This window comes from Palaemon carinicauda, chromosome 14, assembly GCF_036898095.1.
Source record: "Palaemon carinicauda isolate YSFRI2023 chromosome 14, ASM3689809v2, whole genome shotgun sequence".
NCBI classification, from domain to species: domain Eukaryota; kingdom Metazoa; phylum Arthropoda; class Malacostraca; order Decapoda; family Palaemonidae; genus Palaemon; species Palaemon carinicauda.
In genome coordinates, this window is record NC_090738.1 from 10944784 (window position 1) to 10964991 (window position 20208).

A 20208-nucleotide genomic window follows, 5' to 3' on the forward strand; every position below is an offset into this window, starting at 1 on the left:
CTGATAAGGCAACTTAACAGACTTACGGATCCAGTCATCCCCCCCCGTGAAGGCAAAGACACGATTCTGGATGAAGTGTTTGACGTTCGGAAGGCCCCTAAGACCAGTGCAGCTCTGCCCTGGTCTCGGGGGCTGAAGAGTGCCAGGGCTAGGGCCAACGCTCAGCTCGCACTTCTTGCCTCCTCCAGTCGTTCCACTGCCGGGACCAAGCTCATCCCTCCTCCTCGCCTTCAGCAGAGGAGGTATTTCGAGATCCTGGGTGAGCACAACCTCGCTCTTCCTCTCCATCACTCTGTAGAGGAGCTGGCGAAGGGAGTTCCCCTGGAGAAACTCTCTGCCCGGCAGGTGTCGTTCTCGGCGGCAGAGATCCTTAACCACGAGAAGGTCGCTAAGTGTGCCATGCAGGCCACTTCGTGGCTGGACTTCTGGTTAGGATCTCTGGGCATCCTATTGCGATCAGAGGACTTGTCCAAGGAGACCAATAGGAAGGCCCTAGAGACCTTCTTGCTCTCGGGCACCCGCTCCATCGAGTTTTTGGCGCACCAGGTTACCACCCTGTGGGCCAACTCGGTGTTGAAGCGTCGCGATGCTGTGTCCGAGAGATTCCATCTGAAGGTCCCCGCCGTAGATGTGTGTAGGCTCCGACATGCTTCCCTTCTGGGGGAGAGCCTGTTTGAGCCTCAAGACTTGGAGCGAACGGCTGAGAGGTGGAGGAAATCCAGCACGGACTCCCTCCTCCACAGGGCCCTTACAACTCGGCCCTATAAGCCTCCAGCCCCGCCACAACAGCAGCAACAGCCTCGTAAGGCTCCCAAACAGGCACCGGCAGCTAAGAAGGTGGTGTCTAAGTCCCAGCCCTTTCCAGCCAAGGTCAAGAGGGGCGGTAAGTCCTTCAGGGGAGGCAAGACTTCTAGGGGTGGCGGCCGCGGCCGCAAGCCCTAGGGGTGGCAGTCCCCCTGCGTGTCCACCTGTGGGGGGATGCCTTCAGCGTTGCTTCCGCAGGTGGCAGCAACACGGGGCCGATGCTTGGACGGTCTCAGTGATCGGCCAAGGTTATCTCGTCCCGTTCACGTCATCTCAACCTCCCCTGACAGCGAATCCAGTGTCGTTGAGCTCCTATGCCATGGGATCGGCAAAGGGGCTGGCCCTTCAGGCCGAAATCGAGACCATGTTCGAGAAGGGTGCTCTCCAGGAGGTCGTGGACGGCTCTCCAGGCTTCTTCAGTCGACTTTCTTGTAAAGAAGGCTACTGGAGGCTGGAGACCCGTCATCGATCTTTCAGCTCTGAACAGGTTTGTCAAACAAACCCGGTTCAGCATGGAGACAGCAGACACGGTCAGACTTGCGGTGAGACCACAAGACTTCAGTGTACACTGGATCTAAAGGACGCGTACTTCCAGATCCCAATCCATCCGTCTTCCAGGAAGTACCTGAGATTCTGCCTAGACAACAAGATCTACCAGTTCAAGGTGCTGTGTTTCGGTCTCTCCACAGCTCCTCAGGTGTTCACCAGAGTGTTCACCCTGATTTCAACTTGGGCGCACAGGAACGGCATTCGTCTCCTTCGTTACCTAGACGATTGGCTGATCCTAGCAGACTCGGAGTCGACCCTTCTTCGGCACCGAGACAGGCTTCTGGATCTTTGCCAGGATCTGGGGATCGTGGTAAACCTCGAGAAGTCCTCTCTGCAGGCGTCCCAACGACTGGTTTATCTAGGCATGCTAATAGACACCAATCTCCACAAAGCCTTTCCATCAGACGACCGGATAGCAAGGCTGAGGAGGGTGGCGGAACCTTTCCTCAGGCGAAAAGAACTCCCCACCCAATCGTGGTTGCGTCTCTTAGGCCACCTATCCTCCCTGGCACATCTGGTTCCAAACAGCCGCCTCAGGATGAGATCCCTTCAATGGCGGCTCAAGTCCCGGTGGAATCAAGGATCCGATTACCCAGACATTCTGATCCCAATGGGGTCTCTGGAACAGACGGACTTGCGGTGGTGGCTGGCCGACGAGAACCTGCGGAAAGGAGTGAGTCTTCTCGTCCTCCCCCCGGAATTGACTCTGTTTTCGGACGCGTCAAAAGAAGGGTGGGGGGCGCACGTTCTGAACCACAGGGCCTCAGGCCTTTGGTCAGAATCAGAAAAGTGCCTACACATCAACCTGCTAGAATTGAAGGCCGTCTTTCTGGCTCTTCAGCAGTTCCTGGCGGGTCACTCCGTGGTGGTGATGAGCGACAACACCACGGTAGTGGCTTATATCAACAAGCAGGGAGGTACTTTTTCGCAACAGCTATCCCATCTTGCAGTAGAGACTCTGAGGTGGACCGAAACCCACTCGATAACACTATCAGCTCGCTTCATTCCTGGCAAGAGGAATGTGCTCGCCGACAGTCTGAGCAGGGCTTCGCAGATAGTGAGTACCGAGTGGTCTTTGGATCCTCAGATAGCCAACAAAGTCCTGACTTTGTGGGGTTCCCCGACGGTGGACTTGTTCGCGACAGCCTTGAACTTCAAGCTGCCCCTGTACTGCTCACCAGTCCCGGACCCCAAGGCACTCTGGCAAGATGCTTTCCAGCAACGGTGGGACAACATCGACGTGTACGCCTTCCCACCATTCTGTCTGATGAGAAGGGTGCTCAACAGGACCAGACTATCGGTCAACTGTTCCATGACTCTAGTAGCTCCGCTATGGCATCACGCGGAATGGTTTCCGGACCTTCTGCAACTCCTGACGGAACTCCCAAGGGAGCTTCCTCCACGACACAAGCTTCTCAGACAACCACACTCCGGTGTCCCTCACAGGGCCGTAGCCTCGCTTCGGCTTCACGCCTGGAGACTATCCAGCGTCTCCTCGCGGAGAGAGGCTTTTCGCAACAGGTTGCGGAGAGAATGTCTCGGCACCTGCGAAGGTCCTCTGAGGGAGTCTACCAAGCGAAGTGGAGAGTCTTTTGTGGTTGGTGTCGTGGAAGGGGTATCTCTCCACTCGATGCCACTATTCCAGCAATAGCGGACTTCCTCATGTATCTGTGAGAAGAAATGCGCCTTTCTGTCTCGGCAGTGAAAGGCTATCGCTCAGCCTTAAGCTTGGCCTTCAGATTGAAGGGCGTGGATATTTCTTCATCGCTAGAACTCTTTACTCATACGTAGCTATGAGCTTACCTGTCCCCAGTCGGAAGTGAGACCCCCTCCTTGGAACATGGTTCGAGTCCTCAGGGCTCTCAAGAGACCTCCCTTCGAGCCATTACGCCAGGCCTCCGATCGCCACCTGTCTTGGAAGACGGCTTTCCTACTCGCCTTGGCCTCGGCCAAGCGAGTTAGTGAACTTCATGGTCTCTCGTACGACATCGCCCATTCAAGGGGATGGGGGGAGGTAACGTTCAGGTTCGTCCCTGAGTTTGTGGCCAAGACTCAGAATCCTGGAGTGCCGGATCCTCGGTTCGACTCTTTCAGGATCGCGAGTCTCCGTTCTGTAACAAACGACCCAGACCAGCTGCTACTATGCCCAGTGAGGTGTCTGAGGTACTACTTGAAGAGAACGGCTGCAGTCCGTCCTCATGTGCGAGCTTTGTTTGTGAGCACAGGCAGGACAAAGAGGAGGGTCACCAGGAACACCATCTCAGCTTGGATTCGAAGGGTTATCCACCATGCCCTGAATCCTGACCCTCCTCCGTCACGTCGCCCTCGGGCCCACGATGTCAGGGGTATTGCTACATCCCTGGCCTTCAAGAGAAACTTCTCTGTGACGCAGGTACTTCAAGCTGGGGTCTGGAAGCGTCAAACGACCTTCACAGCCCACTACCTGCAAGACGTGACCCACAGGAGCCTCGATACGTTCTCTATCGGCCCTGTGGTGGCTGCACAACAGCTGGTCTAACCTCAGGCTCCTTTTTGGACAAGTAGCAGTAGGTTGAGGGCGTTGTTACCCGGTCTTAGTCTGCGTGAATGAAAGAGTATGTCTGACCCTTACTTCTTTCTTCCCTCTCTTGGGGAAGCAGCATCCTGGTCCTCGCATAGCTGACCTCGACCTCTGCAGGTAACCCATGCTTCTTTGTGCTCCTAGTATTAAGCTTAATACTGTTGCGTCTCCCATACCCTGATGAGGTGGTATGGGGAACGTCCTATCCTAGAATTCCTATCTGAAGGTCTCAAGGTCAACTTCATAGGACGAGTCACACTCTCCTCCTCACACTGCTTATGTAGGCCACTCGTTCCTAGCGATGCTAGGAACCTGTGAGGTACAGGGGCTCCCTCTCTCTAGTGCTGCTCACTGAGGGATCGAGCCCCCGGGCAAGCCGAAGTCAGTAAGGCTGGGGACTTTCCATCCTTCCTAAGGGGTAAGTCACCCTTTGTAAATAGCGTGGTTTGTATTTCGGTTACGGAACAAATGACAAATTCAAAGATAATTTGTATTTTTCCTAACCATACAAACCTTAGCTATTTACACATATGTGCCCGCCATCCCTGACCCCCAAGTCAAGTCCTACCTCTAAGTGAAGTGAAGCAAGTCACCGGTGTGTGGAGGGGGGAGGGGTAGCAAGCTACCCTTCCCCACCCCCCGCTAACTAGCGCGGGGGTAATTAACCCTCGTTAAAAACTATTGGCTCGTCATTTCAGCTGCGCTAAAAGTAAACCCTTTGTAAATAGCTAAGGTTTGTATGGTTAAGAAAAATACAAATTATCTTCGAATTTGTCATTTTTCTAGTCTGACTTCTCCTGTATGATACTTATCGAAGTTTTCAAGGATGCCAGTAACGAAAGATGGCAACAATCTATTCCAACATGATTTTGTAGATAATCTCCAATAGTTCTCAATGAAGAAGAATACTCAAGTGATCATGGCCCATTAGAATTTACACTTAACAAAGCAGAGGATGATATCACAGGACAGGTACCATTTCTTCCACCAGGGCTTGATATTTCTAATACATCTCCATATCCCCCCTAGGAGTGTGCTGAGCTCATGTGACCAGGTGTTTATTTCTGATTTACGATACCAGGGAGTCTTCTCTATGGTCCACAGAGTTTCTAGTGTTAAACTTACACAAGTCTCTCTAAGGTTTGCGGTGATAAATGTATTTTGAAAAGTTTCATATTTTCATTGTACCTTGTTTCAATGGTGTTCCCTTGTCTGGTCTTCAGCTACTGAATCTGATTTTAATTCGTTGGACAGGAACTTGCATTCTATCAATTTTCTTATTCCTGAACTAGGTAGAAATTTCAGGCAGTATTTGTTTACAAGAGCACGCTCTCCATTTACTCCAAAATTATGCAGTCACGCAGCTCTCCTCTTCTTTACAGTAATTAGAAGGTTCTTTAAATGCTGGGAAAGCAAAACGTAGCAAAATATATTGTGCCGGGGGGGGGGGGGGTATTGATGGAGTTGGTTTTAAACGACCTGGAACTGACATCGTCAACATAGTCAATCAAAGAGAAGTCAATCAAAGAGAATTCGTGACGTCAGCGTACATTTGGTATATATTCAAAATATATACTAAAATGAATATGGAGTAATTACTCAAAAGTGTCGCTATTTGTGAATTGTATATTTTATTTGGTAAATACTTGACAATAAATCTTACCTTTTTTTTAAAAAAAACTTTTTGTGAGAATGACTATTTTTGCAGCGTATATTTTTATTGCCGGGAAATTGGCAGGCATCCTTAGGCCGTGGTCAATAGATGGCGTTGTGTAGCAAACCGTTGTCTGGGAAAATTAGTCGTTCTCAAGATAGTTTCTTTGAAAAAAGCATTAAAAAGATTTATCATAAAATATTTAACAAATAAAATGTACATTTCACAAATGGCAACATTTTTGAGTAATTACTCCATTTTTAATTTAGTATATTTTTTTAATATATACCAAATGTGCGCTGACGTCACGAACTAATCTTTAGTTGACGATGCCAGTTCCAGGTCGTTTAGTACCTCCTCCACCAACACCTCCCCCTCCCCCTCCCCACCCTCCCGAAACATTTCTTGCTATTTTTTTTTTTGCTTTCCCAGCATTTAAAGAACCTCCTAATTACAGTACAAGAAGAGGGTTATTGCAGGCTTGCATAATTTTTTAGTATTTGGAGAGCGTGCTTTTGTAAACAATTACCTCTCTGCAATAGTCGTTCAATTACTTTATGTATGTTGCAAAAGATTTTTCATAATTCTGACCATACTTTTGCCTTCAGATCTTATTGATAGTACCATCCTGTCTAGGATAAGCTGTTAATTCTAATAGTCATGCCTTCACAGTATTGTAGGATTTATATTCTCTAGCTGTGACCAAGTTGTGAAATGATTTTCCTTATCTGTTAGTTGAATCACAGTGGAGCATTAAAAGTTCAAACTTGCAGCAACTTTCTATGTTGAACAGGCTGACTTCAGTGTCTATATTATAAGATGAAGATGTTTTACTGATGATACGGTTTGTATAATATTTTATATCAATTATTCATCCCTTCTTTTAGATTATTTCCTTATTTCTCTCTTTTTTTCACAGGCCTATTATTTGCCTGTTGGAGCCCTTGGGCTTATAGCATCCTGTTTTTTAAACTAGGTTGTAGCTTGGCTAGTAATAATAAAAGGTGTCTCCACACCATACACCAAAGAGTACTGCGACTGCAACTTCTTAACACCTTTCGTCAGCATTTGGAGGAGGCAGAGAAGAGATTTGGATAACACTTTCATTGATTGAACCCTTTTGCCATCCTCTCTCACTCGAGAATTGCTGTAATTTGAAGCACACAAAGTCAGGGGGTGTAAGCAAAATTTTATGCTTTTATGAGTATCTCTGTGAGACAGGTTTCAGCCAGAGGTGAGGATAAGTTACAATCAAGTTATACTACCCATACCTGCAAAATGTGACTTGCAGGTCTCTAGACACAGCGTGTTGGAGCAGATATAGCTACCTTGGCTCCTCTTGCAGGACCATTAACACCAAATCAGGGGCAAGGTTACACGGGAGTCTGGGATGAAAGGAAGGGCCAACTGGCCTTTCTCTTTTCCTCTTGTTACTCCCTTCTGAGGTATTGCAATAAAAACCTTGCCAACTGCTGACTTTATTTCAATGCAGTTAACCCTACTCAACTTGTATGCTTTTTTATACACAGTTATAGAAGTGTCTTTAACCCGTACTCCTTAAGAGGGGGAGTGTGGCATAACCAAGCAAACTCATATTTATATAGTATATGCTGTATAGATAGATTCAGGCAAATCCATTATTTATAATTCAGGTTTTACAACATATATTCAACTCGACTCGAACAACCCCTTAGGGTAGGTCTCATGTACCTGCTAGTAAAGTTAAATAAACCACTGATGTACATGGTATAAGGAACCTTCCGGGACAAGTTTGCCACTTGGACCGGGGACTTCCTAACACCTAAGGGCAAGTTTCCTATGTAAAGGAGAGTTTGTAATTGTGAGAATAAATACCAAATTTTGAAGTAATATGTATTTTTCCTTAACTATACCAAGTTACAGTAGTCCTTTACTCATACTTGCCTGCCATCACTAACCCTCAAGAAAATTCCTGCTGCTCTGTGATTTGTCAATCAGTGGGGGTTGGTGGCACCCCACTACCTTTTATCTAATTGTTGACACATTCATCATTAACATTTATTCCTTATTATTCCATCTTCACTGTTATCATTCCCCTATGTAAAGGACTTTGGGTTTGTACAATAAGGAAGGATACAAATTACTTCCAAATTTGTCATTATCATGTAAACATGACCTGGCACAGATGATTTAGAGAAAGTTTTAGCGAGCCATTTCTTATTGAAGAATCGGATTCATTGCTTTGTTTTTTAGGCCAGTAAGAGCAATCATTTTCAAGTTAAGTTTATTGTAAACCCAAGATTACTTTGCTAGTACTGTAATTTTTATAAAATCTGTTTTTAACTTATTCCTGCATACAATTTCTTCCAAAACTAATATAATTCATCACAATATTGTTTCAAACATTAATCTATATATTTATATCCACAGAATTCTAATAATACATGGAAAGAAAAGGGACCTCAACAACACATAAAGGGCAAATAGAAGATTGGGCATTTGAAAACTGAAGAAAGGAAGAGAGAAATGGCATGTAGGAAATAAAAAAAAGTTTCAAGTGTTATCACAAGGATTACTCAAAATACGTAAGGTCATTGCTTCAGGATGAAAATAAAATCTTCCTCCGATGATATTCTTCTAGAATCTAATCTATTACTTTTACAACATTGTTTTTCTTGGTTATCTCCTCTTTTCTCTCCAACAAACATCATTAATGGAGGGGTGACACTATAGAGATCAATATTGAATTTCCAATAACAACTGCACCTGACAGAAGCTAGCTCTTGAAATTACTTCTTTACCCCGTTGTATAGTTATTTCATTATCTACTATGTTGCTAGCACTGCTGTTTATGCACATCTCTCTGCTGTTTTATTAGCTTCACAAAATTGTTGATGGTTATCTCTCCTGTTTCCACTCTTCCTTTCACTTAGTCTCCTATCTCTCTCAATTGATCTTGTTTTCTCTCCTTCATACTCTGTTGTTTCTCCTGCTCCTCTTCATTGCTGTTGCATCCCTCTCCTAGTTTCCTCTACTCTTCAATACTGTTGCATCACTGTTTCCTCTGTTCCAGTTTCTTCCTCTCAATTTTAGTTTCCTCTCAGTTGTTTAATTTGGTTCCTTGCTCCCTCTCCTCCGCACTTCAGTTGCCATTGTTGCCTCTCATTTTCTGTTTTCTTAGCTTGCTGTTGATTCCTCTTCTCCGGGTAGTTGAGCCCCCCCTTCTCCAAGTTGATTATCTTTCCTTGTCTCCTTATACCTGTTGCAGTTGTCTCCCTGAATTAAGGTTACTGTTCCCTCTCCTCCTAATAATCAATTGCTTCCTCTCCCTGCTACAATTATTCAATACAACCCTTTCCTTCTCTCTACTTGCTCTCCTTTTTTCATTTTCCATCTGGCTGTTGTTTACTCATTCTTTCCATCGGGCTGTTGTTTACTCATTCTCTGTTGCAGGTTTGCTTAATCAACGCGCCTTTTCCTTCTATATGTTGTTACCTCGTGTTTTGTTTCAGTCAATTCTACTACTTTTCTCTCTCTCCTTTCTCTTCTTCTGTTGCTTCCTCTCCTCATATCAATTACTGTGGTTAACTTCCTTTTATCTGTTGATGTAATTTCGTCTGTAATCACTTACTACTTCTAATGCCGCTGAAGTCTTTTTCCTCTTGCTGAAATACTCTCAAGCTACTTGGAAGCGGTTTATGGTAAAACAGTATCTTGTTGTGCAACTGAAATTATCCTTATTTTTGACTTCTGCTTTTCTGTTACTGTTGTTAACTGTCCTCCTATCTGTTGATGTAATTTCATCTGAAGTCACTTCCTCTTGCTGAAATACTCTCAGGCTACTTGGAAGCAGTTTATGGTAATACAATATCTTGTTGTGCAACTGAAATTATCCTTATTTTCATTTACTGCTCAAGTTTTCTTCCTCTTCTTCCCATAATTGATGTAACCCACGACTTCTCCCATCCTCCTACGCACCTGCAGGTATCACATTATAATGAATTGGTAAGATTTTTAAATATGATACAGAAATTGTTAATTTACCTTCAAGAGAGTTCACTATTATTTATATTTGTAAATATCAGTTACTTATCACAACAGGTCATTTTGGAATAAACTACAGTATATAAATTGAATTTCTTGTCTCAAAGTGTATGATACTTATAAAAGATTAAATTGAATTTATTTCCTAAATCTTACTTTATTAAAAAAAATTCCCTAAAAATATATTTTGTTTTAATTTACAATATTGTACATCTCCGATGGAAAGTAAAATAATTTTAGGGATTCTTTAGAGCTAGAAAATTGAAGAACTTGTTCCATCAATATAAAATTTTTAACATTATTCTCTTAACTGAAGCCAAAGTTCATGAATATAGTACATTCAAGTTTTCAATAAGAATTAACAAACGACAGGGCAATACTGTAACAAACTAGCATATAAACATCTGACAAAAAAGGTATCAAGACATCTAAAATATCCCTAATTTTTGGGTAAAATGTGGCAGTTTTTCAGTTGATGGATATACAGTGAACCCTCGTTTATCGCGGTAGATAGGTTCCAGACCCAACCGCGATAGGTGAAAATCCGCGAAGTAGACACCATATTTACGTATTTATTTAACATGTATATTCAGACTTTTAAAACCTTCCCTTGTACGTAGTACTGTTATCAAATTACCCTTTAATGTACAGAACACTTAATGCATGTACTACAGTACCCTAAACTAAAACAGGCACAAATATTAAAGGCGATTTTATATCATGCGTTTCCTAAACATGCCAAAAAGCACGATAAAAAATGCAACCAATGTTTTGTTTACGTTTATCTCTGATCATAATGAAGAAACAAATGCATTTATACATCTGTGTATAGGTTAGTTTTTGCATCGATTATATTGATTATTCAGTACAGTATGTTGATTTTGTTATTACTAATGTTTTACTTAATTTTTCTTAGGACTTCCAAATGAAATGTTTTTCTTTATGACGCCGCGTGAAACAACGGCGTCATAAAGTACGCTCAGTAAACAAACGAAGGCATTTAACGCGCATGATGAAAGTGATAAATAAGGATTTTGACGAAGGAAAAATCTATTTCTGGGGAGAGACCTGTGGCGCCCGGTGAAAAGAGTCCTTCTTATATAACTTTTCTGATAAAACCTTCCAATTATACCAGAGAAAGAAAAATGCATGGAATGCTGAGGTTACTACCCTCGCGCGAGCACCTTTTGGGTGTCGTGTATAAAGCAAAGGCGCGTGAAAACCACTATTCACAGGTTGTCTTCCATTTAGTTAATTCCTTCGTCAAAGGGATGGCCCGATACAACGGTCCTAGCCAACCACCAGCGCCATCTGAACAACATCCTTCTGTAATGGTCATGACGGCTTGGAAAGGAAAGGGTGGGATCGTGTAAAATAAAGGGGAAGGGTTTCACCGGGCGCCACAGGTCTCTCCCCAGAAATAGATTTTTCCTTCGTCAAAATCCCTTTTCTGGGTCGACCTGTGTCGCCGGGTGAAAATGTACCAGAGAATGCCTTCCAAGCCCAACAATAACAACTAATTTAATGAGGGGAGAGAAACACCACCATGTAAAGAAAATCATAAATAATTAAGGTAAACAAACATGATAACAGGGAAGCCTCCGAGTATCAGAGGAAACATGCTACAAAACTGACATGGCTAAGAATATCCCAACCCTATAACAACGGTAATCAATAATAGTTACAAACATAACCTAGTATGTAATAAACTTAGGGCTAACGAACCACCAAGGAAGCGGCGTCGTGGTGCGAGTGGCGGGTAGGAGGGAGAAGAAAAGAGATGGATGAAAGGAAGAACAAAAGACCACTGGGGAGAGATAAGGCTCCCAGCTGCAACTGTTGGGTATTTAAGAGCCTGTAAGTTCATTAGATAGTGGCGTTTGAAGCCCATAGGAGATTCCCAACCCGTGAACTTTATAAGGTCATCAAAGTCCATCTTCTGGGGGAAATGATCCCAGATTGGCTTGTTAAATGAAGTATAGGATCTATAGCCTAATACCACGTATGGGAATGGTACCTCCTTGTTCTCTGATAAACAAGGGGCCAGACGATCGGGTAGCAGTCGTGGCTAAAAAGGCCCTGAGAGTGGTGACCGGACATAGAGAAGTATCTTGGAGAAGAGGAATAACTTTCCAAGGGAACCACCTATTTTGGGGGTTAACGGCCGAATCATATTGGCGAATTGTCGAGTCCCTTTTGTCTGATTCGATGAAGAAATCGTTTTCCGGTTCAATGTTCGCGTCTCTACGAGCTGCCAACTTCCTGTAGTCTACAAAGTTAGAGTTTTGGCCATCCTTGAGTAATCTGACACAGTGAGTTTGGAATACTCGGGTCAGTTTGAGGAACGGGATCCGGATGGGACGGAGTTTCCACTCGAGGAGGAGAGGAAACCAACTGTTCTTGGGCAGTGAGGTGGTACTAAAGTCACTGCGCCCCGGAAGGAGCGCAGTCGGTGTAAAAGTTTTTAGAAGATTCACTAGGAGAGATAGGGAAATCTTCCTCTAATGGTTCCAATCCCGGGATAATGCGTCCATGGCATGAGCCCGAGGGTCCAGGATTGGGGTCACATAACAAGGAAGTTTGTGATTGATCTGCAATGTGAATAGATCTACCTGGATGTCTGGAACGAGCCTGAGTATCCACCGGAATGAAATTCTGACTCCAGGGGACTCGTCCTGGATAGTGAGCCCGTTCTCACATCCTGGCCTCCCGCTAGGTGAGGTGCTGACAGGAACCAGTTCTTTTCTGTTGCCCAGGCGAAGAAAGTGACCAGGATCTGATTCAGGTTGGGTGACTTGGATCCTCCCCTGTTTCCGTAGTGTACCTCGTCTGTGCTGTCTGACACTACTCTGATGTGGGTCGACCTCGGAGGAGTCTCTCTCTTCAGGGTCAAGAACACTGCCATGGCTTCGAGAACATTGATATGGGACTGTTTCATGGCTAGTGACCAAGAACCTGAAACATCTGATGTTCGGAGAAATCCCCCCATCCACTTAGAGACACGGCTGAAAGGAATGTCACTTGTGGAGGTGGGAATTGTAGAGGAACCGCTTTGGAGAGGTTCTTCGGTTCGGACCATGGGCGTAGTCTCATTTTCCAGACAGAGGGGATCTTCGAGACCTTGTCTTCTTATAGGTACTGTAGCTCTCTTTCTCCAAAATCGATTGATGTCTTGAGTTTGGCTTTTATTAGGAGATCTGTTACTGAAGTGAATTGGAAAAGGCCGAGGATACTTTCTAGGCTCTTTGGACACCTGTTTGTGCTTGAGAAATTCTTGATCTTGGAACCTATTCTTCTTACTTTTGGATGGGAGAGACAACGTGTGCTTCGAAAGGTCCCACTGAATGGCTAACCATTCTAAGTGGCCTGATGGTCGCAGGCGAGACTTATGGAGATTGACCCGAAATCACAGGTTGTCGAGCGATCGAAGTAATTCCTTCGTAGCTCTGTTGCCTTCTATGGCCGGCCGGGCCCAAATGAGCCAACCGGCCAGATAAGCAATGATCTGTATCTCTTGGTTCCTGAGTTGTTCTAACACTGCCTCTCCCAGTTTCGTGAATATCCAGGGATCAATGTTGAGGCCGAAGGGCATGTCTTGAACACAAAGGCTTTCCTGCTTAGGTGGAAACCCAGATAAGAAGAGAAGTTTCGAGCTATAGGCGCAAGCTAATAGCGGTCGGTAAGATCGACAGAGGTGGTGACGGTCCCACGGGGAAGTAAGGTCCGTACCTGAGAGATAGTCGTTTGATTGCTTTTTCTTGAGTAACCCTGTGGTGTACTCTTTCAGGACGGGAGTGGATTTCTGGGAGAAGGTCACTGGCGGAGGAGGGGGACCTTGAGGCCATTTTCATTTCAAACCGTTAGAGATTATGCTATGATCCCACAGACCGAGTCCAATGGTCACAAAAGTGGTAAAGTCTTCCCTCTACCGGGACCACCGCGTTGTGAGGGAGTGAATCTAGGTCCTTCCCTTCTCCGAACCCCCTTTTTCCTAGGTCCGCCTTGATGGTGGGACGGTCTTCTACTCCTGTAGCTTCCTCTCTGGTGTCCATGAAAGGAGCCTGAGGGTTCGGATCTAGGGCTGTATGCAGGCAAAACATCCCAACGGGGTTGGGCTGTGTACCTGGGGAATCAGTGAGGTAGACCACCTGATGATGGGGAGACAGATACAAAAGCGTCGAACCAGAGGAAGGCTGTGATGACGAGTGGGAAACCGACTATCGATTCCTGTCTGATAGAGGTCTCAGACAGAACGTACTTCCCACAACTGACCCGATCAGACCAACAAACGTGTAGGTCGAACTGGAAGGGCAGAGCCTGGAATTATCGTACCCCCCAGGCTGACAACATCCTGGTCCAGACAGATCGGGCCTGCCCTTTAGGAAATAATACCGTTACCTTCGGTACCTTGTCTAAGCTAACCAAGGCAATCTCTTTCAATCGAATGAATCCGTTGAATGGGAATTCTAGTACCTGGGAGTAAAATCTAGGTCCCCCAGAGGGAGGACGTCTATGCCCTCCAGATTTATGGTACCACCTATATCCGAGTTCCTGAACGGCACTGACTCACCACCATACCTTAGAGCTGCGTCATAGCCCCTTGGTTTTCCCTAGAATGTGTTGCTTTTAGCCGTCACAGTTTATGCAGGGTAACATGAACATCAGGATCCTTTAAGGGTCCTAGGTCGGTGACGTAGGTAATTGCAAAGCTGAAGGCTCAAAACTCATCCCCACCTACCTGCCCGTCCATGGGGTCGTCGTCCAGCCTTAGAGAGGACACTTCGAGGAGATAGGGACCTCTAGATGGAGCATTCCTTCCCAACCTCGATACCCAAGGGCGGAGAGCCTCTCTTGCAGGCCAGAGAGAATCATCATCATCCTGATGGGAACCATGCAGGCGAACCTTCTGTAACACAAAGGGGACATAAGTCTGGATGTTCCTTGAACTTTGGTTAGCGATCCTATTCACAGGCTGGGATCAGCTGTATAACTCTTAAAAAGCAATTTTAAAGAAAAGTCATTTAATGTACTATCTTCTGGGGTATAGTGCGACACTTGTATTCATGAAATGTGACACTGTTGGCGCATTCGCCACTGGGTGGAAATTTATTTCTATATGAACACTATGTTGTATGGATATTTATCCATATCTAGACATAGTTAGCATTGACTATGCATAAATATAGGCATAATTAATGTATTTCTATTTGAACACTATGTTGTATGGATATTTAGCCATATTTAGACATAGTTAGGATTGAATATGCATAAATATAGGCATAATTAATTTAATTCTATTTGAACACGATGTTGTATGGATATTTATCCATATTTATACATAGTTAGAATTAAATACATGCATAAATATAGGCATAGTTACGTTCATAAATAAATTTTTTTTTTTTTTTTTTTTTTTTTTTAAATCCTTCCCTTTACAGGTAAAACAAAAGATTGGCCACCCGTGGTCTGAGTGATCTCTGACTGTACCGGAGCTCCGGTAACCATCCCCGGTACAAACAAAGGTCCGTCATAGTGACAACGTGAACCAGAGGAAATCTAATATTAACCTCAATGCTGATCGCCTGTACGATATCCGGTTAAGCCGGAGTTCGATGAAAAGGATCGTAATGACGATATTGTGATTATTCATGAAAAAGGGTTCATACCCTGATTCTGATCGTCTGATTGATCTCTGTTTGTACCGGAGAACCAGTGACAAAGGTCCGGCATCGTGAAAACGTGATCCTCATCGGTACGATAACATTCTCTAAAACTGAATGTCTGTGTTACCTCCAGTGAAGCTGGAGATTCGATGAAAAAGGGGCCGTAATAATGAAACTGTGAAATCCTCATCGGTATCACATTGTTAACTCCAGTTCTGGACGTCTGCTTGATCTCTGTTTGTATGGGAGATCCGGTAGCAAAGGCCAGTCCCCGTGAGCTCATGACCGTCACCGGTACGATAACATTAACCTCAATGAATGTTTGAGTTATTTCCAGCGAAGCCGAAGATTCGATGAAAAAAGGGGCCGGAAAGGTGTAATTGAGATCAAACATGACAAAGGTTCGTGTGCAAAAGGCCTCAGCCGGAGTCTGAGTGCCGGATTTCACCGTTGCACTCCAAATATCTGACTAGTTCTCACCCAATGAGTATCCATTATAGCGGCGTATAACTCAAGGCGGAGCTAAGCATAACTCAAGGCGGAGCTAAGGGTGTCGGTATAAAACGAACCCAATTAATGACTCATACACCAACGTTCCTACTAATAGTGTTAGCTATATTAACAGTAACCACATCAATAAAAACGTGTATAACATTAAACGTACTATCATCAACTCTGATAATAAGAGGAGGCCTGAATAACTCGTGAACATATAAAAACGGAGAACGGGAAAATCACCTCCCTTACTCGAGCTAATAAACGAGCACCCTATGCTCTCACTCTCAAGGTTACATAATAAAAGCTAACATCACACAATAATATAAGGAAAGTAAAAAACTCATTGCTTTTATTTTGTTTTTATTTTTTCCTCTTTCTTTTTCATTTTTAGTCATTGTAATAACCAAGAACGAAGAATAACGACAACGTAACCAATAAATAAGGATATAGTCTAAATCGAGCCTTCCTGGGGCGAGTACAAACTAACAGACTAAATCGCTAAACGTTTAAATCGCTATTCGCCCAATACCATTGTTGGCACTATAAAGGGATTTTGACGAAGGAAAAATCTATTTCTGGGGAGAGACCTGTGGCACCCGGTGAAAAGAGTCCTTCTTATATATCTTTTCTGATAAAACCTTCCAATTATACCAGAGAAAGAAAAAAGCATGGAATGCTGAGGTTACTACCCTCGCGCGAGCACCTTTTGGGTGTCGTGTATAAAGCAAAGGCGCGTGAAAACCACTATTCACAGGTTGTCTTCCATTTAGTTAATTCCTTTGTCAAAGGGATGGGCCGATACAAAGGTCCTAGCCAACCGCCACGACGCGAGCGCCATCTGAACAACATCCTTCTGTAATGGTCATGACGGCTTGGAAAGGAAAGGGTGGGATCGTGTAAAATAAAGGGGAAGGGTTTCACCGGGCGCCACAGGTCTCTCCCCAGAAATAGATTTTTCCTTCGTCAAAATCCCTTTTCTGGGTCGATCTGTGGCGCCGGGTGAAAATGTACCAGAGAATGCCTTCCAAGCCCAACAATAACAACTAAATTAATGAGGGGAGAGAAACAACACCATATAAAGAAAATCATAAATAATTAAGGTAAACAAACATGATAACAGGGAAGCCTCCGAGTATCAGAGGAAACATGCTACAAAACTGACATGGCTAAGAATATCCCAACCCTATAACAACGGTAATCAATAATAGTTACAAACATAACCTAATATGTAATAAACTTAGGGCTAACGAACCACCAAGGAAGCGGCGTCGTGGTGCGAGTGGCGGGTAGGAGGGAGAAGAAAAGAGATGGATGAAAGGAAGAACAAAAGATCACTGGGAGAGATAAGGCTCCCAGCTGCAACTGTTGGGTATTTAAGAGCCTGTAAGTTCATTAGATAGTGGCGTTTGAAGACCATAGGAGATTCTCAACCCATGAACTTTATAAGGTCATCAAAGTCCATCTTCTGGGGGAAATGATCCCGGATTGGCTTGTTAAATGAAGTATAGGATCTATAGCCTAATACCACGTATGGGAATGGTACCTCCTTGTTCTCTGATAAACAAGGGGCCAGACGATCGGGTAGCAGTCGTGGCTAAAAAGGCCCTGAGAGTGGTGACCGGACATAGAGAAGTATCTTGGAGAAGAGGAATAACTTTCCAAGGGGACCACCTATTTTGGGGGTTAACGGCCGAATCATATTGGCGAATTGTCGAGTCCCTTTTGTCTGATTCGATGAAGAAAACATTTTCCGGTTCAATGTTCGCGTCTCTACGAGCTGCCAACTTCCTGTAGTCCACAAAGTTAGGGTTTTGGCCATCCTTGAGTAATCTGACACAGTGAGTTTGGAATACTCGGGTCAGTTTGAGGAACGGGATCCGGATGGGACGGAGTTTCCACTCGAGGAGGAGAGGAAACCAACTGTTCTTGGGCAGTGAGGTGGTACTAAAGTCACTGCGCCCCGGAAGGAGTACAGTCGGTGTAAAAGTTTTTAGAAGATTCACTAGGAGAGATAGGGAAATCTTCCTCTAATGGTTCCAATCCCGGGGTAATGCGTCCATGGCATGAGCCCGAGGGTCCAGGATTGGGGTCACATAACAAGGAAGTTTGTGATTGATCCGAGATGTGAATAGATCTACCTGGATGCCTGGAACGAGCCTGAGTATCCACCGGAATGAAATTCTGACTCCAGGGTACTCGTCCTGGATAGTGAGCCCGTTCTCACATCCTGGCCTCCCGCTAGGTGAGGTGCTGACAGGAACCAGTTCTTTTCTGTTGCCCAGGCGAAGAAAGTGACCAGGATCTGATTCAGGTTGGGTGACTTGGATCCTCCCCTGTTTCCGTAGTGTACCTCGTCTGTGCTGTCTGACACTACTCTGATGTGGGTCGACCTCGGAGGAGTCTCTCTCTTCAGGGTCAAGAACACTGCCATGGCTTCGAGAACATTGATATGGGACTGTTTCATGGCTAGTGACCAAGAACCTGAAACATCTGATGTTCGGAGAAATCCCCCCATCCACTTAGAGACACGGCTGAATGGAATGTCACTTGTGGAGGTGGGAATTGTAGAGGAACCGCTTTGGAGAGGTTCTTCGGTTCGGACCATGGGCGTAGTCTCATTTTCCAGACAGAGGGGATCTTCGAGACCTTGTCTTCTTATAGGTACTGTAGCTCTCTTTCTCCAAAATCGATTGATGTCTTGAGTTTGGCTTTTATTAGGAGATCTGTTACTGAAGTGAATTGGAAAAGGCCGAAGATACTTTCTAGGCTCTTTGGACACCTGTTTGTGCTTGAGAAATTCTTGATCTTGGAACCTATTCCTCTTACTTTTGGAAGGGAGAGACAACGTGTGCTTCGAAAGGTCCCACTGAATGGCTAACCATTCTAAGTGGCCTGATGGTCGCAGGCGAGACTTATGGAGATTGACCCGAAATCACAGGTTGTCGAGCAATCGAAGTAATTCCTTCGTAGCTCTGTTGCCTTCTATGGCCGGCCGGGCCCAAATGAGCCAACCGGCCAGATAAGCAATGATCTGTATCTCTTGGTTCCTGAGTTGTTCTAACACTGCCTCTCCCAGTTTCGTGAATATCCTGGGATCAATGTTGAGGCCGAAGGGCATGTCTTGAACACAAAGGCTTTCCTGCTTAGGTGGAAACCCAGATAAGAAGAGAAGTTTCGAGCTATAGGCGCAAGCTAATAGCGGTCGGTAAGATCGACAGAGGTGGTGACGGTCCCACGGGGAAGTAAGGTCCGTACCTGAGAGATAGTCGTTTGATTGCTTTTTCTTGAGTAACCCTGTGGTGTACTCTTTCAGGACGGGAGTGGATTTCTGGGAGAAGGTCACTGGCGGAGGAGGAGGACCTTGAGGCCATTTTCATCTCAAACCGTTAGAGACTATGCTATGATCCCACAGACCGAGTCCAATGGTCACGAAAGAGGTAAAGTCTTCCCTCTACCGGGACCACCGCGTTGTGAGGGAGTGAATCTAGGTCCTTCCCTTCTCCGAGCCCCCTTTTTCCTAGGTCCGCCTTGATGGCGGGACTGTCTTCTACTCCTGTAGCTTCCTCTCTGGTGTCCATGAAAGGAGCCTGAGGGTTCGGATCTAGGGCTGTATGCAGGCAAAACATCCCAACGGAGTTGGGCTGTGTACCTGGGGAATCAGTGAGGTAGACCACCTGATGATGGGGAGTCAGATACAAAAGCGTCGAACCAGAGGAAGGCTGTGATGACGAGTGGGAAACCGACTATCGATTCCTGTCTGATAGAGGTCTCAGACAGAACGTACTTCCCACAACTGACCCGATCAGACCAACAAACGTGTAGGTCGAACTGGAAGGGCAGAGCCTGGAATTATCGTACCCCCCAGGCTGACAACATCCTGGTCCAGACAGATCGGGCCTGCCCTTTAGGAAATAATACCGTTACCTTCGGTACCTTGTCTAAGCTAACCAAGGCAATCTCTTTCAATCGAACGAATCCGTTGAATGGGAATTCTAGTACCTGGGAGTAAAATCTAGGTCCCCCAGAGGGAGGACGTCTATGCCCTCCAGATTTATGGTACCACCTATATCCGAGTTCCTGAACGGCACTGACTCACCACCATACCTTAGAGCTGCGTCATAGCCCCTTGGTTTTCCCTAGAATGTGTTGCTTTTAGCCGTCACAGTTTATGCAGGGTAACATGAACATCAGGATCCTTTAATGGTCCTAGGTCGGTGACGTAGGTAATTGCAAAGCTGAAGGCTCAAAACTCATCCCCACCTACAATGTTTGTATATTTGTAATTTACCTAATGTCTGTTAATGACATAAGGATAAATAACTTGAAGCAATCTGCCGACCTGCGAGGGTCGGGGAAGCAGTGACATGCCCTTAAAATAAATATAAACACCAGCCTTAGCTAAAGGCAAGGCAAATATAAGTGTTAAGTGTATGGGCGACCTCCGGTGAAGCCGGAGC

At 45.1% G+C, this 20208-nt stretch overlaps 2 long non-coding RNA genes across 2 annotated transcripts in view; one reads left to right on the forward strand and one right to left on the reverse strand.

Annotated features, from left to right (window-relative positions):
• Window positions 1-9020, forward strand: part of LOC137653094 (uncharacterized) — a 117014-nt gene extending 107994 nt beyond the window's left edge. The window contains exon 3 of the long non-coding RNA XR_011046387.1: window positions 7977-9020. This is a non-coding gene — a long non-coding RNA (uncharacterized lncRNA). The remainder of the gene's footprint in view (window positions 1-7976) is intronic.
• Window positions 1-9699, reverse strand: part of LOC137653096 (uncharacterized) — a 169622-nt gene extending 159923 nt beyond the window's left edge. Inside the window, exon 1 of the long non-coding RNA XR_011046389.1 lies at window positions 9019-9699. This is a non-coding gene — a long non-coding RNA (uncharacterized lncRNA). The remainder of the gene's footprint in view (window positions 1-9018) is intronic.
• Window positions 9700-20208: the final 10509 nt, after the last annotated feature.